At 43.1% G+C, this 24,408-nt stretch overlaps 1 long non-coding RNA gene across 1 annotated transcript; it reads left to right on the forward strand.

The window, feature by feature from the left end:
- Positions 1-137: 137 nt before the first annotated feature.
- Positions 138-20,262, forward strand: LOC309827403. The gene is made up of 4 exons (XR_014297216.1): positions 138-263; positions 16,636-16,802; positions 19,059-19,141; positions 20,211-20,262. It is a non-coding gene; the product is annotated as an uncharacterized lncRNA (long non-coding RNA).
- Positions 20,263-24,408: the final 4,146 nt, after the last annotated feature.

Consider the following 24,408-nt stretch of genomic DNA (forward strand, 5'->3'; position numbering starts at 1 on the left):
TTCTGAGGAGTGAAAGAGTTCCTATTCACGTTAGTTATTAGTGTTAGTTGGCAGTTACAAGAACTTTCTGGGACTGGGGCAGAGTAAGAAGTGCCCCAATGATACTTTTGTTTGTTTGTTTTGTTTTTAATTTCTCAAGAGTTTAGGACGATGTCTGGAATATATTTGGTAATCAATACATATTGTGAGTGAGTGAAGGAAAGGAGACCTTATTGCAACGATAATTGGAGGGATAATGGGAATGGTCTGCCCTACTTTTACCGGTAAGTATGTCATGTTGTCTTATACTGGGATTACATTTAATGCAAAGAAACAGAACTTTCTAAGTTCCATTTAATTTTATTAAAATTATTTTTAATATTACTAATTTTATGAATTTTAAAACATAATAAACATTTCACTTCTCATTTGTACGCTTTGGAAAAACAATCCTAGGCCTTCAGAATACAAGGACACAGTGGAAACCTTTACATAGAGTAAAACAAAGAAAATGGAATGAGAAATGAGGTTATCTTCACTCACTTTCACATTAAACTAATTTCTTGATGATCACTGAAACTAAAAAAATTATACCTTGTTTTCCTCCAGTAATACTGATATTAATTTAAAAGTATCCAAGAGCTAATTTAGCCCGGTAATAAGATTTTATTTTGAAAATACCTTTATATTTGGAAATAATTTTAGACTTACAGAAGAGTTGTAAAGGTAGTACAAAGAGTTTCTGCATATCCTTCAACCAGCTTCCCCTAATGTGAACATTTTACATAACCATGGTATAACATCAAAACTGAGAAATTAACACTTAAAAATTAACTAGATTACAGGCTTCATACTGCACCCGTCTTTACACTAATGACTTTTTCTGCTCCAGGAACCAGTTCAGGGTACCCCACAGCATTTAGATGTCATGTCTCTTTAGTCTCCTCTTTTTTTTTTTTTTTTTCAAGTTTTTATTTATTTATTTATTTTGGGCTGCTTTGGGTCTTCGTTGCTGCACACGGGCTTTGTCTAGTTGCAGCAAGCGGGGTCTACTCTTCCTTGCGGTGTGTGGGTTTCTCATTGCGGTGGCTTCTCTTGTTGAGGACCATGGGCTCTTAGGGGCGTGGGCTTCAGTAGTTGTGGCTCACGGGCTTCAGTAGTTGTGGCTCACGGGCTTCAGTAGTTGCGGCACACAGGCTCAGTAGCTTGGCGCATGGGCTTAGTTGCTCCTCGGCATGCGGGATCTTCCCGGACCAGTGATCTAACCCATGTCCCTGCGCTGGCAGGTGGATTCTTAACCACTGCGCCACCAGTCCTCTTATCTATGAAAGTGTTTTGGCCTTTTCTTGTGTTTCGTGATCTTGACACTTTTGAAAAGTATTGGGCAAGTATTTGGTAGAGTGTCCCTCAATTTGGGTTTGGTGTTTTCTCATGCCAAGGCTGGGGTTATGGATTTGGGGGAAGTATACCACAGAGGTGAAGTGCTCTTCTGCACTTGAGTCAGGGGGTTTCCAACATAAACATGATTCATTGTCAGTGATGTTAACTTTGATCACTTGGTCACTGTTGATCAGTATTTCCCTCCTTTCCGTGTTGTATTCTTTGGAAGGAAGTCACTAAGTGCAGCCCACTCTGGGGGGTGGGGTTAGGGGTTGGGTAGATTAAACCCACCTTCTGGAGGGAAGAACATCAAAGAATTTGTGGACATATGTTAAAACCATCGCAGTAATTAAGACATATTTTTGGGGGAGATACTTTGAGGCTTGCATAAGTCTTGTTCCTCAAACTTTCACCTACCAGCTTTATCATTTATCAGTAGAACTTGCCTGCAGCAATGATTACTGTGGTGTTCTAATCGAGATTTTCTATTTCCCTCATTTCTTCTACATTTATTAATTAGAATTCTTCCGAAAGGAGAATTGTCCCATTCACTCGTTCATTCATTTGATGATTCATTTATATCACTGTGGACTCATGGATATTTATTTTAAGAGTCATAGAATGGTAAACATGGATCTGAGTCTCTGTATCCTGCCTCATGCACCATTATTATTATGACTATTATGAATTAGATTGGGCCCTGTTGTGGGTAATATGGAGTGTGAACAACAACAAAAAATATGTACACTTCTGTGCAGAATGATCTGCACTTTGCTGAAAGGAGTGTCTTGGTACTGATTAGTTGGAACTAGAAATAGTGGTGTAAGTCAATGATTTAAGGTAGCTAAAGTAACTAATAGTACTTAGTAACAGAGGAACTAAACATGATGTACTTATCAAGCTTTGGAGGAGGGAGAGAAAGGGTAGCGTATGGAAACTAAATCCCAGCTTTCACACACAAGTCAGTGAAGTAGCCTGCGTTCAAAACACCGCTACAGCTTTAATCATGTGATTTCCAGTTACATATTTGATACCAGAAATGCTTTAAATAAGTTGCTTTTTAAAATCAGTAAAAGATGGATTATTAAATGGTAGGGGGCAACTGGTAATTTTAAACAAAATGTAACCGGGCCCATACCTCACACCTTACACAAGGAACATCTCTAGATGGATCAAATATTTAATGTTAGAGAAAGAAACCAATAAAGTACCTGAGGAACTTAAGGGAAAAAACCTTTAAAAAAAATTCTGGGAGTAGAAACAGCTTTGCTAACTAGTACCAAATACAGAAAGCCTTAGAAGAAAAGATTTATATATTCAATTACATAAAATTTTAAAAAAATCTGTTTGGCAAAATCCAGCAAGTCAAAAAATAACTGGGAAAAATATTTGGGTTCATTTCACAGTCAGAAAGGTAGTTATCCTAGTGTAGAAAGAGCTAAAACATCAATAAAGTAAAAGAACAGAAGCCCAGTGGAAAAGCAGGCAAATGATATGAACAGAACATTCACAGAAATGGACAAATAGATTGCTGTAAAACACAAACCTGCTTGTATACACTTACGAAAACTGTGAGCTAAAATTACATTATGATATGTTTTCATCTATGAAGTTGGCAGAGATCAAAAAGGGTTATGACTCAGGTAGTTGGCAGGAATCCATGGAAAATCATTGTCTTATGTAAGTGGTGGGAGTGTAAATCAGTACAACCTCTAAGCAGGGCAGTTTAGCAATATCTCTCTGTTTTAAAAATGCACACACCCTTTGACCTAGCAATTCCCTTTTTAAGAATTTATACTATAAACATGTTTACCTACATGATGTGCTATGAGGTTATTCCAGCGTTGTTTGTCATAACAAAAGATTGGAAAACTACCTAAAGCTTCACCCATGTGGGTCTAATTCAATACACCAATATTTATAATATTTTCAACTTTAAAAAGAATTTGGAAGCTCTTTATGTGTTAATATCGGATAATAGCCTGTATATTGAAAAGTGAAAGACAAGGTGTAAAACAGTGCAAATAATTTGCTATCTTTTTTTGCAGGGTTTAAATACTCTCTAAGTGTGTGGATATACACATACCCATATATGCTCATTGATACTGATAGATGGAGAGCTAAAAAACTGATAAAACCAGTTGCATTTGAGGAGGGAAGCTAGGTGACTGGGGGCAGGGCAGGAAGGAGACTTTTTGTTGTATATCATGTTTACTACTTTTTGATTTTTGACCCATGTGAGTATATTATCTACCCACTAAAGGAAGACAGGAAAGAAGGACAAAGAGAGGAAGGAAGGAAGAAAAATTAAAAAAGGAAGGAAGGAAGGTGCCTTTAGGAATTTGTACTGGCAGAAAGCGGGGGGAGGGGATTTCAAGGAGATTTACTTATATGATTTATTAGCTTTTGTATATTTTACTTTGATTTAAGGAAAATGTCAATTATGAAGGCCATGTGGCAACACATGTGACACAGTTTTAAGATATAATATTTTCCAAGTTACAACTGAGTATTTACATCACTGGTTCTCAGCGCCTGACATTTTCCTAAGGAGATGCCAAGGGTGGTGTGGAATTCTGTGTGCTAGCTTCCACACATAAGAAACCATCCCAAAATGCAAGAGACTCAAGTTGACATTATTATGGTTCTAATCTTGGAATATGCTGTGCTATATTAAAAGAGGTAAACCTTGGCAAACCAGGTTTTTGTTTCTTGTGGTACGCGGGCCTCTCACTGCTGTGGCCTCTCCCGTTGCGGAGCACAGGCTCCGGTTGCGCAGGCTCAGCGGCCATGGCTCACGCGCCCAGCCGCTCCGTGGCATGTGGGATCTTCCCGGACCGGGGCACGAACCTGTGTCCCCTGCATCGGCAGGCGGACTCTCAACCACTGCGCCACCAGGGAAGCCCCAAACCAGGTATTTTAAATACGATTAATAACAAATTTAGTTGGAACATCTTGTAGCTCATCAGGACGTACCAGTGTGACAACATCGCAGCTGAGAACAGCTAATATATGCTGTCATTATACCCTTGTAAAATACGCACATATTGGACATAGGGACAAAACCAAAAAACAATGGAAAAAATGAAAATAGCTGTATTAGGGATTATACATAATTTTCTTAATTTCTAAGACTCCCTTTCAGGCTTTGATAATTTCTTTTTCTTCCCCCTTCTAAAACAGCTTTATTGAGGTACAACTGACATACGATAAACAGCACATATTTCACGTGTACACTTTGCTAAGTTTCGACATATGCATACACCTGTGAAAGCATCACCACAATCAAGATGTGAACATACCCATCATACCCCGCATTTCCTGTGTCCCTTGGCAATAACCACACCCCAAACAACCAGTGACCTGCTTTCTGTCACTAGAGGTTAGTTTGCATGAATCTTTCTGTCACTGTTAGATTAGACTTTTATACATTAAAAATATTTATATTCCAAAATAAATTTTAGAAGCCAGAGCCATTGTTTCCAGTTGTCACGATTAGGAGGTTGATTCCTGGAGATTAGAGAGAAGGAGCTGTATTAGGGATTGATTTTATGATTGACACCTGTGGAAAGGAAGGGACAAGAAGGGGAGGAGAGAGATGCTGGGCTGTGATGCTGTCTTAACAAAGGCCTCAGCCAGCCCCCAAGGAATTCTGAAGCTGAGTTGGCCCTTCAGAGTTACCCCGAGTTGGGTGACTTGCTGGCCTGTTACCTGCCGCCCTCCTCCCGCAATAAACCTGGCATAGAATGTAAGCTGCCCTGGGAAGAGGGCTTGACCTTGGCTGAGGTGACTTCCCACCTACAGGCTGTCAGCTGGCAACACCCCACGAGATGGGGGTCATGTCTGAAAGGTGATCTGTGCAGAGCATCACAGCGCTCCTGATATAATAGTTCTGACATTTTGCCCATCCTGGGGACTTCTTTAAAAATATTATTATTAGAGCAACAAATGTCAAATCGTGGAAAGGGAAGGGGTGTTGAAATATTTTTAGAGATTTTTCTTAGAATTTGAGAGGACAGTCCTTAAATTCAAGTGTAAAAAACGATTCATTGGTTCATCGATTCACACTTTCATTCCGGTCGAGCAGGATTTCTCAACCTCAGCACTACTGACATTTTGGACTGGGTAATTCTTGCTGTGGGAGCTGTCCTGTGCATTGTAGGATGTTTAGCTGCATCCCTGGCCTCTACCCACTAGGTGGCAGTAGCATGCTCCAACCCCAGTTGTGACAAAATATATGCAAAGTGAAAGAAAACAGATGCAAAGGACTCCATATCATATGATTTCATTTATATGAAGTTTTCAGAGAAGACAGAAAGCAGATCATTGGTTTCTCCTGAGGCTGGGAGTAGGAGTGGGTATTGACTGAAAATTGGCACAACGGAACTTTCTTTTTTTAAAAATTTTATTTATTTATTTATTTTTGGCTGCGTTGGGTCTTTGTTGCTGGCGCGGGCTTTCTCTAGTTGCGGCGAGCGGGGACTACTCTTTGTTGCGGTGCGCGGGCTTCTCATTGCGGTGGCTTCTCTTGTGGAGCACGGGCTCTTGGCGCGTGGACTTCAGTAGTTGTGGCGCACGGGCTTAGTTGCTCCGCAGCATGTGGGATCTTCCCGTGTCCCCTGCATTGGCAGGTGGATTCTTAACCACTGCGCCACCAGAGAAGTCCACAGCGGAACTCTCTGTGGTCATATAATTACTAGATGTCTTCTCAGGGTTTGAATCACCCCACTGCATGGATGGACCACATTCTGTTTATCCATTCACCAGTTGATGGGCATTTGGATTATTCGCAGCTGTTTACCATTATGAACAACGCTGCCAGGATTATTTGCATACAAGTTTTCGTGTGAAAAAGTTTTTATTTCTCTTGGATAGATACCTGGCAGTGAAATTATTGGGTCTAACAATCAGTTTATGTTTAACTCTTTGAGAAACTGACAAACTGTCCGCCCAAATGGCTGTTCAGGTAGGTACTATTATCATCCTGGTCCCTGTTTTATTGATGGGGAAACTGAGGCATGAAGAGATTCAGAAACTTGCATAAAGTCATAAAGCCGATAAGAGGTGGAGGTGGGAATTGAACCTGTGGAATTTGGAGCTGGTCTCTGTGAACGTGACCCTAAACTTTGGTAGCCACTTCCTGGGTTGGAAACTGTTCTCAGTTTCAAAGAATGCACCTTGTGTTCTTTCCCTGACCAGATTTTGGTTTCAAAACTGCTAGAGAACATGTTATTCAGCTCTGTCCATGGGAATTGTGCCTGAAAGAATGTCTGTGATGTCCTTTTCCTTCTTTCCTTCCAAGGTCATTCCCTAAGCAAATTTCAGGCCACTCAAGTATTTCTGTCTTCGTGTTCCTTCCATGAGAAAAATGAACAAACCTAGCGAGTGTTTTGCAAATGGGATTTGTAAACTCTCCAGTGATCGAGTCCCTTTCTTGGACCAAGAAACACATCCTTAGGACAAAATAACATTCTAGCTACTGACTCAATGTGTGTGTCTGGTGGATTTTTTTTTTTTAATGCGGCAGCTGGTAGCCAACAGTACACGTGTCAGTGATGGTGTGTGGGCCGCCTTGCAGCCACTCACGGGCCAGTTGCTCAAAAGACTCTTTGCAGCTGACTGGTTACGCCTCCTGATTTCAAAGGCCAGCGCAGTCATCACTCTGTTCTGCTTCCAAGATTTGATATGATCACCACTGTCTGTTCCCTTCCTTTGCTGAAGACTGCAAAAGAATGCCACAGCCCTGCCCCCCTCCATGCTCTAAACAAACCAGGGAGGAGATGCATATTTAGGCCTTTAGGTTACTGTACACATGCTTGACAATATGCACTTTTAGGGATTGTTCTTAAAGAGATGTGAACTGCCTTGAGAGAGTGTTGATCACAGTTAAAGTTATGGTGAGGTTCCGCTGGGGTCTTTGAGCTCTAATAATATATTCTTAGGGATGGGTGTTTTCTAGGTGTCTTTACTCTGGGAATTTTACTTGCCAAAAATCATACAGGCTGGTAGGAGGCACAACTGTGATCCTAACTCAGGTGCCAAATCTTAAGCCCTAAACCATACTGCCCATCAAGACTCCTATCCTCCAGAATCCCTTTGTGAACCTGCAGGTTATGCTAAATGTCTCTCTTCTGGGTTCTTGTACTGCCCTGTGCATTCTGTTACCATGTCTTTGCCATAGTATATTGAAATTTTCAGTTTCTCCCATTGTATTGCAAGCTTCTGCAGGGAGGAAGACGTGTGTTGGTGTGTGCGTGTGGATGTGTGTGTGTGTGTGTTTTAACTTCAGGTACCAAGTTAAGTTAATCGTTCCCTTCAATTCATAGCTCACTATGATCATACATACAAGTTCCCACACTTTTTTTTTTTTTTTAACTTATTTTTGGCTGTGTTGGGCTTTGTTGCTGCGCGCGGGCTTTCTTTAGTTGCGGCAGGCAGGGTCTACTCTTTGTTGCGGTGCGCGGGATTCTCATTGCAGTGGCTTCTCTTGTTGCGGAGCACGGGCTCTAGGTGCGCGGGCTTCAGTAGTTGTGGCATGCGGGCTCAGTAGTTGTGGCTCGTGGGCTTAGTTGCTCCGTAGCATGTGGGATCTTCCCGGACCAGGGCTCAAACCCGTGTCCCCTGCATTGGCAGGCGGATTCTTAACCACTTCGCCGCCAGGGAAGTCCACACACTTGTTTTAATTTAATTTTCTCTTCCACTCTTGCTCCGCCACTCATATTATTATGGCTAATAACAACATCACCACTCAGTACTTGCTGACAGGCATGAAGTGTTTTTATTAACTCTGCTCATGAACCCCACTGAGTAGTTAGTTACTATTATTATCTCTTATTCTTCAGATGAAGCTGATTAAACACAGAGGTTGAGAGACTTGCCCAAGGTGACCGAGCAAGTAAGCAGCAGAGGCAGGATTTGAAGCCAAGTGGTCTGGCTCCAGAAGCCCTGTTCTGTGCTTTTCCCAGACGCGCTGCTGTGGGTGATGACATCCCACAGCTGTTCTACCGCTGTTCTGTGTGGGAGGTGTTTTCCACATGCGTAGGTGGTGTTGGGCTACAGATCTTTTTTTTGTTTGTTTGGCATACAGTTTATTTTGACCATGAAGATATGGAACAGTTCCATCACCGCCCGAAATACCTCCTGCTGCCCACCTGTGGGCTACAGATCTTGTTCGCGTCTTCCACTTGTCTCTACACCCTCTCCACGGTGCTGTTTGTCCCTCTAGCTCACTGAGTGTGACTGCTCCAATGCCATCCTGCACCGGGCACCCACTGTACCTTGCTGACCCGTCTCCTCTCTAGGGGTGCCTTCACCTCTGACCTCCACAAATCATGCTGTGAGGGCCATCCTTATCTCTGTCCCCCATGAACTTGTGCTGCAGTTTCTTTTTTGGAATGTACCCGGGAGTGAGTTTCTGAGTCAAAGCATGTGTGAATCTTTTATTTCACCAAGTCCTGACGGATTGCTCTCCAGAATGACGGTGCAATTTCACACCCCTTCCAGCAGCACCAAGCTTTCTTTTCTTCACATCCTTGCCAACATTTGGTAATTTTTGGCCATTCTGATGAACGTGAAGTAGTATATTATTGTTGTTTTAACTTGGATATTTCTGGTTACAGGTGAGGATGAGGACCTCTCCTGTTGTGCGTTTGAGTTTCCTCTGCCTCTGTGTGTGTGTGTGTTCCCCAGTTTTCCTTGTATAGTCTAGCTAGTGGTCTCCTATGTTGTGAATATTTTCTCCCTGACTGTCATCTGTGCCTTTCATTGAATGGAACTCCAGCCAATTTTTGAGCTTTTGGGATTTTGCCATTCCTCACCCTTTAGTCACAAAATTATTCTGTATTTTCTTCTATTAATTTTAGCTTTCACATTTAGGTCTTTTATCCATTTGGATTTACCTTTGTATAAAGTAAGAGGAAGGGATCCAACTTTATTTTCTTCCAAACAGTGAGTCTCATTCATGGTACCACTTAATGAATGATCTATCCTCTGCCCACGTATATGTGGTTCACATGTTATCATATCTGAAGTTCCCGTGGATGAATGAGTCCATTTTTATGCTCATTTTCCTGTGTATTAGTCTCACTATAACTCAGTAGCATGCCTTCATACATGGTTGAGGTTACTATGCCTTACGATCTAGTAGATGCCTCTATTCTTCTATATAAGTTTTAGAAATAAGTTGTTGAGTTCATTTAAAAATTAATATTTTATTTCTGGGAAAATCTTGTAGATTTGTTGATAACTAAGTTCCTTGCTTCTGTATGATTCTTATTTACCTTTATATCCTTACTGCTTGGCCTAGTACCTCACATATACAGTAGCTAAGTAAATATTTATAGAACTGAACTATTGTTCAATTGATTTAGGTCTCCTTGCTGGGCAGGGAAGCGAGTGATGTGGTAATGGACGTCATATTTGAAGCCATCTTGTTTTCTTTTGAGCAAGGGGAGAGAGATGAGGAGAGCAAATGGCAGGGAGTTGACCCCTCTGTAACAGGGACAACTGCGACTTTGGTTTGATTTCTTATAAGATTGAAAATATTAATAGCTTCTGCCTAGAGTTGTTTTTTTAATATAAATTTATTTATTTAAATAATTTATTTATTATTATTTTTGTATGCGTTGGGTCTTTGTTGCTGCGCATGGGCTTTCTCTAGTTGCGGAGAGCGGGGGCTACTCTTCGTTTCAGTGCGCAGGCTTCTCATTGCAGTGGCTTCTCTTGTTGCGGAGCACGGGCTCTAGGCACTCGGGCTTCAGTACTTGTGGCTCGCGGGCTCTAGAGCGCAGGCTCAGTAGTTGTGGCGCACGGGATTAGTTGCTCCGCGGCATGTGGGATTTTCCCGGACCAGGGCTCGAACCCGTGTCCCCTGCGTTGGCAGGCGGATTCTTAACCACTGCACCACCGGGGAAGTCTTGCCTAGAGTTTTAGAGGTGGCTACACTCAAGGGTCAATAGCTGGGTTCCTAATGGATTTTCAGAGGAAAATATGAAGCTTAAACTGGGAGATGAAAGGGGAACATTTTTGTCAGTTCATTCCTATGATTGAATTAATGACTTGTTTCGTATCGAATTGCGAATACCTCTGCGGAAAGGGTTTTTGCTACAGAAATGAGGAGGGTGCCATCTAGTGGCAATACATTTATACAACACCATTTGATTTTCAGTCAAAGTTTCATGTGCAAAGTTCAAGTGTGTTCATATCTGCTTGTAAAGGAAGGGCACTGGAGAGAATAGCATGACTGCAGTTGGAAGGTAACACTTGAAATCTGAATATCGCCTCAGTCATTTGGGTGATGCTATAGGGTGACCAACTGTTCTGGTTTGCCCGGATCCGAACGTTGTTCTGAGATGTGGAAATTTCAGTTTTGAAATCTGGATGGCTCGTCGCTTTAGCGTTGGCAGCAGATGAAGTGTACAAATTGTGAGTGACTTCTGTGTTTGAAAGGTGTTGATGGATAAGGAAACAGGAGAAAAAACAGGCAGCTGAACAGATTCTGAAGCCAAGAATAGAGCGTTTTAAAAGGGGTTGGGGGCTTCCCTGGTGGCGCAGTGGTTGAGAATCTGCCTGCTAATGCAGGGACACGGGTTCGAGCCCTGGTCTGGGAGGATCCCACATGCCGCGGAGCAACTAGCCCCATGAGCCACAACTACTGAGCCTGTGCGTCTGGACCTGTGCTCCGCAACAAGAGAGGCCGCGATAGTGAGAGGCCTGTGCACTGCAATGATGAGTGGCCCCCGCTTGCCACAACTAGAGAAAGCCCTCGCACAGAAATGAAGACCCAATGCAGCCAAAAATAAATAAATAAATAACTTTAAAAATAAATGAATAAATAAATACTCCTGTTCTCTGTTTAAAAACAAACACACAAACAAAAAGTCATGTACCACAATGTTCATGGAAGCTCTATTTACAATAGCCAGGACATGGAAGCAACCTAAGTGTCCATCGACAGATGAATGGATAAAGAAGATGTGGCACATATATACAATGGAATATTACTCAGCCATAAAAAGAAATGAAATTGAGTTATTTGTAGTGAGGTGGATGGACCTAGAGTCTGTCATACAGAGTGAAGTAAGTCAGAAAGAGAAAAACAAATACTGGATGCTAACACACATATATGGAATCTAAAAAAAAAAAAACCGTACTGATGAATCTAGTGGCAGGCCAGGAATAAAGACACAGACGTAGAGAATGGACTTGAGGACACGGAGGTGAGGGGGGAAGGCGAAGCTGGGACAAAGTGAGAGTGTAGCATTGACATATATACACTACCAAATGTAAAATAGATAGCTAGTCGGAAGCAGCTGCATAGCACAGGGAGATCAGCTCCATGCTTTGTGACCACCTAGAGGGGTGGGATAGGGAGGGAGGGAGGGAGATGCAAGAGGGAGGGGATATGGGGATATACGTATACATATAGCTGATTCACTTTGTTGTACAGCAGAAACTAACACTACATTGTAAAGCAATTATACTCCAGTAAAGATATAAAAAAAATTAAAGGGTTGTGCTTTAGGGATTGCAAAGATGTGGACAAAACCTGGAGAAATTATAAGTGGCAAAAATATTCGGAAAGTTGCAATGTTCAAAACATTGCAAAAACTGTCATGATAAGTGTCTCTGGTTTACGGTGAAGATAAGTGGGGTTTGATGGTAGGTTTTGATGCCGCCTTGGGTTGGAGAAAGTACCAAGTGCAGGGTTGGTAAACTGTGGTTTGGGGGTCAAATCTGACCCACCACCTGTTTTTGTAGAGCTTATGAGCTGAGAATGCTTTTTGCATGTTTAAATGGTTGAAAAAAGTCAAGAGAATATTTCATGATGTGAAAATTATATGAAATTCACATTTCAGTGCCAGTGAATAAAATGTTGTTGGAGGACAGCCAGACCCATTCACTTACATGTTGCCTCTGGTGGCTTTTGTGCTACCGTAGAAGAGTTGAGTACTTGTGACAGGGACTGCATGTGGCCCACAGAGCTTAAAATAGTTACTATATGGCCCGCAACCGAAAGTTTGCTGACCCTGACCTAGTGCCCTGCTTTGTTCAAAATAGGGACTTGAATAATTGCCGGGGGGGCTATAAAGCCTGGAGTCTTTCTGATGTTGTCCGGAGTGGGTGCAGGAGCGGAATACTTCAGGGCACCCCCTCTCCCTCCCTTCCTCCCCGCTGGAGTGACTGAGCTGCTGCAGATTGAACTGTGTTTTTCCGGAGCCCCTGGTATGGGCCTAGCCCTTTCCGTGCATCTGGCCCAACCTGAGCGCTGGCTTTTCACATCTGACCTGCTCTGAATGTCCTCATTCTAGACACCTACCTCTCAACCTCACATCCCTTACCTTCAGACTATAAATGGCTAACGTTTATTGAGAGCTTACTCTGGACCAGACAGTGTTTTATCTCACTCATTTCTTAGGGTGAGATAGACAGTCCTAGGAGGTAGGCATTATTATTGTTATTCCCATTTTCCAGATACAGAAACTGAGGTTCAGAGACATGCACTAACATGCCTGCGTCACACACCAGTGAGTAGCAGAGCCAGGACCCCAAGCTTAAGTCATCTGGACTCTGGGGACTGCAGAGCAGCAGGGCGAGGGGTGTGGGTGGGGAGTGGGGCGCAGCTGCCGCCCACATGAGATTTTCCCATTCATGTTCCACCTTGGAATTCTTTTCTCAGGTCCCCTCTCACTGCTGCTGCCACACCGAACCAAACCCAGCCCAGGGGATTATTGATTCTTTTGCTCCTTGAACTGTCTTTAAAACCGCTTTTCTCTTATTTTCTCCTGATGCAGCTGAGAGAGGGCAGAACATTCTCTAAACACTTTACTGAAAACAATGAGGAAGACCAAACGAGAGATAAACCAGAAACTTAAAAAAAAGTCCATTTCCCCCTCAGTGAGGCTGGTTGACAGGCTAGCTTTGCAGACACAGAGCACCTCTGCCATACTGCACCCGAAACTGTGAAGGGTCCCACCCAGAAAGTTCCTCTGGAAAGCTCTGGGAAGATGTTCTGTTTGGTTGCTTGCTTGCAGGGATAATCCCCAGAGGCTTCTCCCAACGAGACCGGCCAAGTTTGTCTTCCGTGCTCAGCACCTTCACACCTTCCCTTTCCCAGTACCTGCTGCTCTGTTCTCCACCCCTCAATGCTGCGCTGCTGTCTTCTGCCTGGGCCTGCCCTGTGTGGGCCACCTGAGCTGTGTCCCAGGCTCCAGAATGCTTCCGTCTTCCTTCCACTGATAGAAACGTCTAACTGCCTGTAACCTGTGACCTCCCCGCAGAGGACCCCAGAGATGGGCGTTTCCCCCCATCTTTCACCTCTCCTGTAGAAGGCACTGCCTTCCGGTCTAGAGGAGGGGTCCAGAGAGCTCCCCCAGCCTTCACACGTTGGGGACTGGCCCCCCAGCTTGTTTATCCCTTCCTCTTCCCACAAACCCATGTTACTGAGTGTGGAAGAAATTTCCATTCCTCCACCTTCCTCTAAGGAGTCCGCTTCTCTCCAGATGGATGAGGGAAACAGGAGCTGGGTGGAAGGCTCCCTCCCCCTCAGCGTCTCTTCCTTTCCTGCCCCGATGGCTTCAGATTTCTGCCCTTGGCTTCTGTCCTCTCTCGACTCAAGACTTGTAACTGGTTGATTGAACTTATGGTGTCTTGTCTCTTATTCAATAGATGCTTAGGAGCCCAAAAATAAAATAATGTAGATGTTGGCCTATAAGATAAAACTTGATCCCTGGTGGACTAACGCTGTCCAACATTAGGCAGTACAAGACAAAACACAGCTGCGGGCCAGATTTTGCTTTATGTTTCCAAATGGTAAGAGACAAAGTGAGAAGAAAGGAAAGGGAGAACAAAGTAAAAAGAGAGAATAATGAAAGAGAATTCCAGCGGAATTCTCTCCCAGTAAAGCAGGAACCACAGTGGAATTTAGCAGACACTGAGGCACTAGAAGGGGAAGATGGTGCTGGATTGTGGGAAGATCTGGTGCCTCTCGAATCCCTGCCCTTGGCTTGACCCCAGCTGCTAGTTCAGTTCTCATTTGCAAGGACTCAGCCAGGTCTGAGACACCTGGCCCTGCACTGGGCCTTCCAGACTGGACTTCCACGGCAGCCAATATCCCCTTAGCTGCTGCACGTGGTGGATGATGTCTGGGATGAATTTGCGGGTAAAGAAATCCTTCACACTAACTTTCAGCATCTCTCAGGGGACAAGGGTGTTGTGTAGAGTTTGCAAAGTGGATCCCTTAGGAATTCTGTTTTCTGTCCAACCAATTCAAAGACAGGGTATTGTGGCCCATTCTGGAAGTTTAGGTGTGTTTTACAGAAAGAAAGGAAAAAAAAAGGGGGGGGGGAGGGAGGGAGGAGTGGAGAGAACTTAATCTGGTTAAAGTAGGGCAACATACAGTATTGATAAGGATGTTATCATCCTTAAAGCCCTTGTTAGCTCTCTGCTGCCTTCCGCTTTTGCAAACAATGAGATAATATTTCTTTATAATAAGCACGGAGAGAGATTATACAGTTTATTTTCTTGGCAGGGTTCATATTAATGACATGATGACTTTAAATCAATTTTCTGTTTTTCAGTGGGTACGGATGTATGTAGTATTTGGAAAAAATGTATATTTCTCTATTCTTTAGGAATTGAAATGAAACCTCAAAATCAGATTTGTTTTGCTATAACAGTTATGCCAACCTTAAATAGTCCTAAATAGGTATCACTTAGGAAACCTATCAAAAGAGTGTGTTTTCATAAACATTTTTCTTTACAGCTGAGTAAGTCCCAAGTTGTCTGAACTATAAAGGGACAAATGTGAGAGAGGGAGAGTGAGAGAGAGAGAGAGAGAGAGAGAGAGAGTGTGTGTGTGTGTGTGATTTTTTTGCCATTTAAGAGGTGAGGGACTCTCTGAAATATGTGCTTGAGGACCCAGGAACTCAGAATTTAGTCTTTGCTGGTGACCTTACAACCAGTTACAAGCCCCTTAAGCTTGATATGATCAGTAGCCTTCTTTTCAGTTACCTCCGTAATTCTGATTTTAAAAATACCAAATACAAGAAAACCCAATCTCCTAACTTGTAGTTCCAAGATGTCTGGGAGGTGGGGTGTCTCACTTTGTGACCAGCCTTCTGAGGCCTTGCTGACGTTCTCATTCTGGAGAGTGACAATGAACAGTAAGGAGTGTTTCCTTGTCAAGCAACCCCTCCCAGGTACCCTGACCCACCCCCCTGGTTACCCAGAGGTGACCCAGAACTGGAAAAGCCCGAGGCACGGGTGTCACATACATTGTCACAAACCCAGGAGTGAAGCAAAAGAGACTATTCGCTGGTCTGGTCTCTTTCTCTCTATTTTCTGCTTCTCGCACATGTCACTCTGTTACTTTGTTCTCCCTTCCCTTTCTTCTCACTTGGTCTCTTATCATTTGGAAACCTAAAGCAAAATCTGGCCAGCCGTTGTGTTTTGTCTTGTACTGCCTAATGTTGGACAGCGTTAGTCCACCAGGGATCAAGCTTTATCTTATAGGCTAACATCTAAATTTAGGAGATTGCATATATGTACACACAAAAGTCTGTCTTCTCTTGAAAAATTAGAAGATTTGGCAATATTGGGTCTGCGTGGTGAATTGTTTGAAGTAGAATAGTGGCTGCCCATTTAAAACAGGTATGTATGACTTTTCAGTGTTATAGTATCCACCAATTCCTCTTGACCCTGAGGCCTCGTGCCCGTGTGCTTGCCCTATTATAATTGTTATCGTATAAATGGAAGGCTAATAAAATGGCTTTCCCTAATCGCACATTAATTTTATTTCAAATTAAGTGAGAGATTTATTTTTATTATAAAATTGTATGATTAAATCATATTTGTTTAAAAATAGCACCAGACAAAGCAGTATACTGCCAAGTTAAGAAAGCATTGTTTAGAGACATGAAAATTCATGCAAAATTCAACACAAAGACGGGTACAAGAATGACTTTATTCATAATCGCCAGAGACAGAAAACAAGGTTCTTTGACAAATTCCGCATCTTCAGTGAGAGAGTCATGTTACTTATGTTACTTCTACTAATAGAGGAGAATGGCATTGGTCAGCAGCTTTCATGTATGACAAAGCAGTGAATTCACCTTTCTTATTTTGTCCCAAGTTATACAAGTTTGTAATAAATAACATCTCCCCAAATTTCTTGTACATAATTATTGATTTCCATTGATTTGGTAGCGTCTTCTATTGGTGTTCATTCACGTTTATCTCTGATTTTTTTTTTTTTTTTTTTTTTTTTTTTTTTTGTAGCGCACAGGCTCCGGACGCGCAGGCGCAGCGGCCATGGCTCACGGCCCCAGCCGCTCCACGGCACGTGGGATCCTCCCCGTCCGGGGCACGAACCCGTTTGCCCTGCATTGGCAGGTGGACTCTCAACCACTGCACCACCAGGGAAGCCCTATCTCTGATTTTAAGAGGTGAAAGCATAGGGGGCGTGTGGGCAGGCACCGTATTTATAGGGATGGGGGGCCGGTTTATTTTTTGATCCTTTCTCATTTGGAGAGCTAGAATGGAGGCACCTGTATTTTGGGGAGACTCTCACGGTGGAACCAAACACCAAAGGTTTCAAATTCTTAGCTATTAAGTTCAAAAACTTTGGTCCAGGTGTAGGATAGAACAGATTTGGAAGAATATGTGATTGGGGAACCATTTTCCTTTCACTTCTATCTCAAGCACCACCATGCAGACTAGAAAATGCTTTTCCAAGTTAGGGAGGAATGAGAGAAGTGGGAGGGAAGAGTTGGAGAGGGTAAGCATCTCTCTGAAAGGGGCCCTACGTCTTGGCCCATCACTCATGGCTGCGTGGAGGTGTCAGTGGCAGAGGGGGCTTTGCGAGCTCGCTCCCGAGTCTCCCACAGCCCATCCACCCTTGGGAGAATCCCTGTATCTTCCTTGTGTTCGCAGAAAGGGTTTGGAAATTTGCTGATGGAGTTAGTAGATTCCAAGGGGGTCTGGTGGTCGGTCATACCAAGGAGGCTTTGCCAGCTTGGGTTCTGATGAAGCCAGTGCAAGGACAGAGGAACATCCACCTCCTGCCCCCTCCAAGTCTCTGTTTGATCCCCAAACACAGATACCTCACCTCCGGGAGGATAGGAAGGAGGACTCCTAAGAAAATCTTGTAATCCTAGGGTTCAAGCCTACTATGACTGAGAAAACACGAAAGAATAATTGGTTTAGGGAGCAGTGTCAACTCAGTGAGGGGGATAAACATGAACAAGATTTCCCCTTCGGTCATAGCGCTCAGCTCTGTGCTGTTGAATCTATTCCCATCCTGTTGTCGAACCCAAGTTCACGTGCCCGATGCACAGTGAGCCCAAACTGAAACAGAGTTTGGAGCAGAGAAAGGTTTATTAGTAGAGGAGGTGCCAACTCCTCAAGTCCAACCGGTTGGCTGGCTGGGGTGCGAGGTTTATTTTTTTATTTATTTTTTTTGCGGTACTCGGGCCTCTCACTGTTGTGGCCTCTCCCGTTGCGGAGCACAGGCTCCGGACGCGCAGGCTCAGCGGCCATGGGTCACTGGCCCAGCCGCTCCGCGGCATGTGGGATCCTCGCGGACCGGGCATGAACCCGTGTCCCCTGCATCGGCAGGCGGACTCTCAACCACTGTGCCACCAGGGAAGCCCTGGGGTGCGAGGTTTTTAAAGGCAAAAGAGGTAAAGGGGAGGGGGTCTTTGTGATCTCACCTTCCCGATAAGGCCTCCGTTGCAGACTTCCTGGCACTGTCACGTGACTCGGGGTGTCCTTGGTGACTGTAATTGATCTGTGAGCGCCTGCAAAGCAAACTAGTAAATCATGGCCTTGTGATCCCTTAACTTCTTTCCAGGAGAGAGAAAAAGCCTCGGCTGAAGCATTTTATTATTTACTCAGAGCTTTTGTGGTGGTTCAGAAGCTTCATTTCTTAATTAGCCCTCCTGGTGTCATCAATTTTAAGTTCACTTGGGGCAGCTGGTTGAAGCCACAGGACATTATCTCCACAGTTTGGGGTCATAAATCAAGGCATTAGTTTAAGCTAACCATCATGGAAAAGATTTTGTTGGGCTTGCTTTTCCTTTGTTTCTGCATTCCCTCACTTCCCTAGTTGTACCTGTTTGAATCTGCGCTTTGGAACTCAAGGAAAGGTCTAGGAGTCTAAAACCTTTTTCTACAAACAAGAGACAGGAGACATGGAAAGGTTTTTGTACCCGGTGGGACCCCACAGGGTCCTGCTCGGTTTCAATCCCGTAGTGATATCTTGGGCAGGTTGCATCTTTCCTAGTCTTTTTTGGTTATTACTACTCAATCCAAGTTAGTGTCATATTTGGTTTAAACCTTACCTTCTCCCTTTGTCCCAAGCACAGTTTGAGCTGAGACCCATCTGCTTGGGTTGGATGGGAAGGGGGTAGGCTCTGAGACACCGGTCTCTCCTTCCTCTTCCTCCAGGGTGCTGGTGTGGAGGGGGGCGCGGAGGATGTCTCATTATCTTACTGGCTGCTGTGGTAAATGTACTGTCTTGCGGGTGCTGCTTCCCCTACACCATCTGGCCATGGTGCTTCTGGGGGCCAGGCATCCCTGTACTGGCTATCTCCTGAGGAGCACAAGTGAGTTCCTTGAGAGGGCTTTGTGGCACTGTCCAGCGTACTGCCCATGACTCATGTCACCCTCCTTTTCTTTCCCTCCCCTCCCCTTTTTAAAAGTATGACCAAGGTGGACAGTTGCTGTTGGGATCCTGGCTGGTTACAGTACGGCTGGCATTTCCTCATTTTGGTAAACTTTCAGGGTAAGTACGTAACCTTAGTTCTTGGCTGCTTTCTTTAATCTGTCCTTCTTAACCCTGTCTACATACCACAATTGCCTGAATTACCTGAAGGGCTTCAAAAAAAAAAATCCACACCCAGGTCTCCCACCCTCAAAAATTCTAAGCCATCGATCTGGAGAAAATCTAAGCATTGGCATCTCCAAAGCTCCCCATTGCAAGTCTGATTTGGAGCAGGGGGTGGTTGAGAATGACTACAGGTAAAGGGTACTTTCCTGTGTGGTTTATAGTGTGGGCTCTAGGGTCAATTCTGGGGCAACAGGAACCAAGCCACCCAACATCTTCGTGGAAGTGACTGACTGACTTCCTGGAGGAAACTAAGAGGACAATTCTCCCACCAGGTAGAGGGATACCAGATCCAGAGGTTGAAAATTATAATATTTTTAAAAATTGAGATTTGAGCTTGTGAAAATCACTTCTACTACATAATGTTAGGAAAGCAAAGATATTTCTCATATCTCTGTGAAAAGGAGGAAAAAGAAGATAAGCCTAGAGGGTCAAATGTTCTTTATAAACTGAAAACCATTCCTATGTGCTTATTTGGGAAAGGATATGGGGACAAAAAAATATTGCTTGGATTTTAGTAAACAAAGAGTGTTGCCTGCCATTACAGTAAACAATGAATTATGCCCACCATCGAGCTGTCAGTCACTGTTGCCACCCCACTGTGTGCCCTGAGAGGAAATTCAGGATGGTGAAAAAAACTATCTGGCCCTAGATATTTAAGATGCTTATCAAAGGAATAATTTCAATGGACCCAGTCTTTTGCATCTTCCCATATGTAGAAAAGCACTAAAATCATTAACCTGACATGTCTGTTTTTTTGTGATTAGCAGTAATCTTTTGATGTTCAGCTACATGTTTTTTTGTTTTTTGTTTTTCCCCAGCAAAAACTATATATCCTGGCTCTTCCCTTACCTCTTTGGAACAGTTCCTCAGAGCTATATGAGAGGCTGTCTCCCAGTCCATAGTCCTCAGTAATGTCCCTGAATAAAACATAACTCTTTAGGTTGTACCTTTTGTTTTTTCTTAGTTGACAAATGTAATTAAAGAAAACAGCCTAGATGCCCTATGAAATAAACCACTGTAAGAACAAAGACCAGGGATGTGGAAGCGATGTGATCAAAGCCTAATGCGCTCCCAAGAGAACTGAAGTGTCAGCAAGGTTTGTGCTGGTTGTTCATAAAATAAGCAGTTATGTGTTTAAGGGGAAAATCTGCCTGGGACATCAAAGTCTTCACAGACCGCAAGTTGTAACAGAGTATCTTTTGAATGTAGCGGAAATTGTGTGTCCTGAAAAGACGGAAGCCCGGGCAAATGTAAGCATAACTGGAAATGCTGTTGTTCAATGTCCTGGAAATATGGCTAGGAAACGAAAAGATAAATTGTGTGAAAAGTTTTAAACATTGTGACGTTTGCTATTACAGCTGATGAGGTTACATATTTAGTAGTATTTAGATGTAATAATTAGCTCTATTTATTCACTCTGGGTTTGAGGGTTTTTTTTAAATTAATTAATTAAAAAATTTTTATTTTTGGCTGCGTTGGGTCTTTGTTGCTGCGCGCGGACTTTCTCTAGTTGCGGTGTCCCCTGCATTGGCAGGCGGATTCTTAACCACTGCACCACCAGGGAAGCCCCAAGGGTTTGAGAATTTTTTTTTTTTTTTTTTTGCAGTACGAGGGCCTCTCACTGTTGTGGCCTCTCCCATTGCGGAGCACAGGCTCCGGACGCGCAGGCTCAGCGGCCATGGCTCACGGGCCCAGCCGCTCCACGGCATGTGGGATCTTCCCGGACCGGGGCACGAACCCATGTCCCCTGCATCGGCAGGCGGACTCTCAACCACTGCGCCACCAGGGAAGCCCTGAGAATTTTTATGATTGAAAATATTTTGGACAGCATGCCCATGACAGGCACAATACAAGGAAGTGAGTAAGAAATTCATTTTTGTAACAGAGGAAACTTTCAAACAATTTTATGTAGATGATGTTCCTGGGATAGATGATGCTCATATTGGACTTGCCATTAAATGTAAGTTTCATGTCGTAAGTTACATGAGGACACAGCTTTTACATCTACTCATTTGCATCATTCAGCAGAAATTGCTTTCTGCTGGAAGTTAAAAATGGAATACATCACAGACACAGAGCTCACCACCTGTAAGCTGGATCTCCTCCTAGGGTTTGGACCACAGAGTGTCCCAGGTGCTGTTTGATGAACTGGACACATAACACAGCAGTCTCCTCACGGCAGGTAGGTTGAGAGGCTTAGTCATGGCTGAAGCTAAGAAGTATTATTGAACTGTTGAAACAAACTCATTCACATCATCTGAGGAAAAAGAAAAATCTTTGCTTATGTTAAGCAGCAAAGATTGTTGTCACATACTTGGCCCTTTGGGTTGACAGATACTTTGAATATTTCCTACAAAGCCATCCACAGTAGTTATACAGCATGATGGAGACAGTTATCTGACACAGTGTTACCTGGTCCTCTTTTCTGTGCTAGAATTAGTTTCTCGAACTGTAACTGATGGCCTGAATTCCGTGATGGATACACTGACAACTGACTTTCCAAAGTGGTTTATTGATCTCAAACTCTGGAAATAACCTCCCACTGCTCTGTGCTCCTTTATCAATTCTTACCTATAATGTGGAAGATGGTCCATGGTGTCATACAGGATGGAAAATTTAGTACAGTGACACTAGAAAGTCAGACTCCTGCAAATACCTTAGCAATTGTGCAGAGACTTTTGGAAAATCTTTGAAAATGCCTACGTTTTTCAACAGCTCTTTTCCAATGTCAAACATCACTTCTAGTCAAGACTACCTGTCAAGGCTGAATTCTGAGTTCATATCAAACTTAAAACAAGATTTAGCAATGAAATATTGCTGCCAAAGAAAAAGTTGCAGATTTCTGGTTCCAAAATAAAAGTCAACAAATTGTGAAAGAAAATATTGGAAGTAAAATATTCCAATTTTTATCTTGGTTTTTATTTATTTATTTATGGCTGTGTTGGGTCTTCGTTGCTGTGTGCGGGCTTTCTCTAGTTGCGGCGAGCAGGGGCTACCCTTTGTTGAGGTGCGCAGCCTTCTTCATTGTGGTGGCTTCTCTTGTTGCAGAGCACGGGCTCTAAGCGCATGGGCTTCAGTAGTTGTGGCACGTCGGATCAGTAGTTGTGGCTCACGGGCTCAGTAGTTGTGGTGCACGGGCTTAGTTGCTCCGCGGCATGTGGGATCTTCCCCAGCCAGGGCTCGAACCGGTGTCCCCTGCCTTGGCAGGCAGATTCTTAACCACTGTGCCACCAGGGAAACCCTTTTATCTTGATTTTTTTTTTCAATCTTGAATTTGAGATACAATTGTCAGTATCACACATGCACATATTATGTGGTTTGGTTGCAGTCATAGTTCAGAAAAATACAGTTTGATTATTTTCCTGGCACTTGGTTTGTTTTTCTTACCCGGAAAATAGACCTTTATGTTCCTGGCTTCTGTAGTCCCTGGAGTTTTCAATGATCTCTTCAATTCACCTCTTGTGCAGGCAATGAATTATGTGGCTCTAAAGCTTAGCTAACAGTTTTCACCATAAGATGAAGTCAATGAATCCTTCTTGGAAAATCAAGCAATTACTTAATTCTTCCACTAGTGGGCGGGCACGCTCTTTCTTTCTAAATAGGAGCCTCAGGAAAGTCTTTTTTTAACATCTTTATTGGAGTATAATTGCTTTACAATGGTGTGTTAGTTTCTGCTTTATAACAAAGTGAATCAGTTATACATATACATATGTTCCCATATCTCTTCCCTCTCGCGTCTCCCTCCCTCCCACCCTCCCTATCCCACCCATCTAGGTGGTCACAAACCACCGAGCTGATCTCCCTGTGCTATGTGGCTGCTTCCCCCTAGCTATCTATTTGACGTTTGGTAGTGTATATATGTCCATGCATCTCTCTCACTTCATCCCAGCTTACCCTTCCCCCTCCCCATATCCTCAAGTCCATTCTCTAGTAGGTCTGTGTCTTTATTCCCGTCTTGCCCCTAGGTTCTTCATGACCTTTTTTTTTTCCTTAGATTCCATATGTTAGCATATGGTATTTGTTTTTCTCTTTCTGACTTACTTCACTCTGTATGACTCTATAGATGGAGAGATATACCATGTTCTTGGATTGGAAGAATCAACATTGTGAAAATGACTCTACTACCCAAAGCAATCTACAGATTCAATGCAATCCCTATCAAACTACCACTGGCATTTTTCACAGAACTAGAACAAAAAATTTCACAATTTGTGTGGAAACACAAAAGACCCCGAATAGCCAAAGCAATCTTGAGAACGAAAAACGGAGCTGGAGGAATCAGGCTCCTGTACTTCAGATTATACTACAAAGCTACAGTAATCAAGACAGTATGGTACTGGCACAAAAACAGAAATATAGATCAATGGAACAGGATAGAAAGCCCAGAGGTAAACCCACGCACATATGGTCACCTTATCTTTGATAAAGGAGGCAAGACTATACAGTGGAGAAAAGACAGCCTCTTCAATAAGTGGTGCTGGGAAAACTGGACAGCTACATGTAAAAGTATGAAACTAGAACACTCCCTAACACCATACACAAAAATAAACTCAAACTGGATTAAAGACCTAAATGTAAGGCCAGACACTATAAAACTCTTAGAGGAAAACATAGGCAGAACACTCTATGACATAAATCACAGCAAGATCCTTTTTGACCCACCTCCTAGAGAAATGGAAATAAAACCAAAAATAAACAAAAGGGACCTAATGAAACTTAAAAGCTTTTGCACAGCAAAGGAAACCATAAACAAGACCAAAAGACAACCCTCAGAATGGGAGAAAATATTTCCAAATGAAACAACTGACAAAGGATTAATCTCCAAAATTTACAAGCAGCTCATGCAGCTCAATATCAAAAAAACAAACAACCCAATCCAAAAATGGGCAGAAGACCTAAATAGACATTTCTCCAAAGAAGATACTCAGGAAAGTCTTTGAGAACCTTTTCTATTTTAGGCGGTTGGCCAAGAGTTTTATCTACTCACTTTTAGGGAGAGCTCTGAATCTTTATACTCATGGTCAGAAATACTTCAGAAAGCTTTTATAAGAAAATTCATATTGTCTCTCCTTTTTTTTTTTTTTAATATGAGATTTTGTTGTTGTTGTGTTTTTTTTCGTTTTGTTTTGGCTACATCGTGCAGCATGTGGGATCTTAGTTCC

This window comes from Grampus griseus, assembly GCF_964374135.1.
Source record: "Grampus griseus genome assembly, chromosome: 9".
Lineage (NCBI taxonomy): Eukaryota > Metazoa > Chordata > Mammalia > Artiodactyla > Delphinidae > Grampus > Grampus griseus.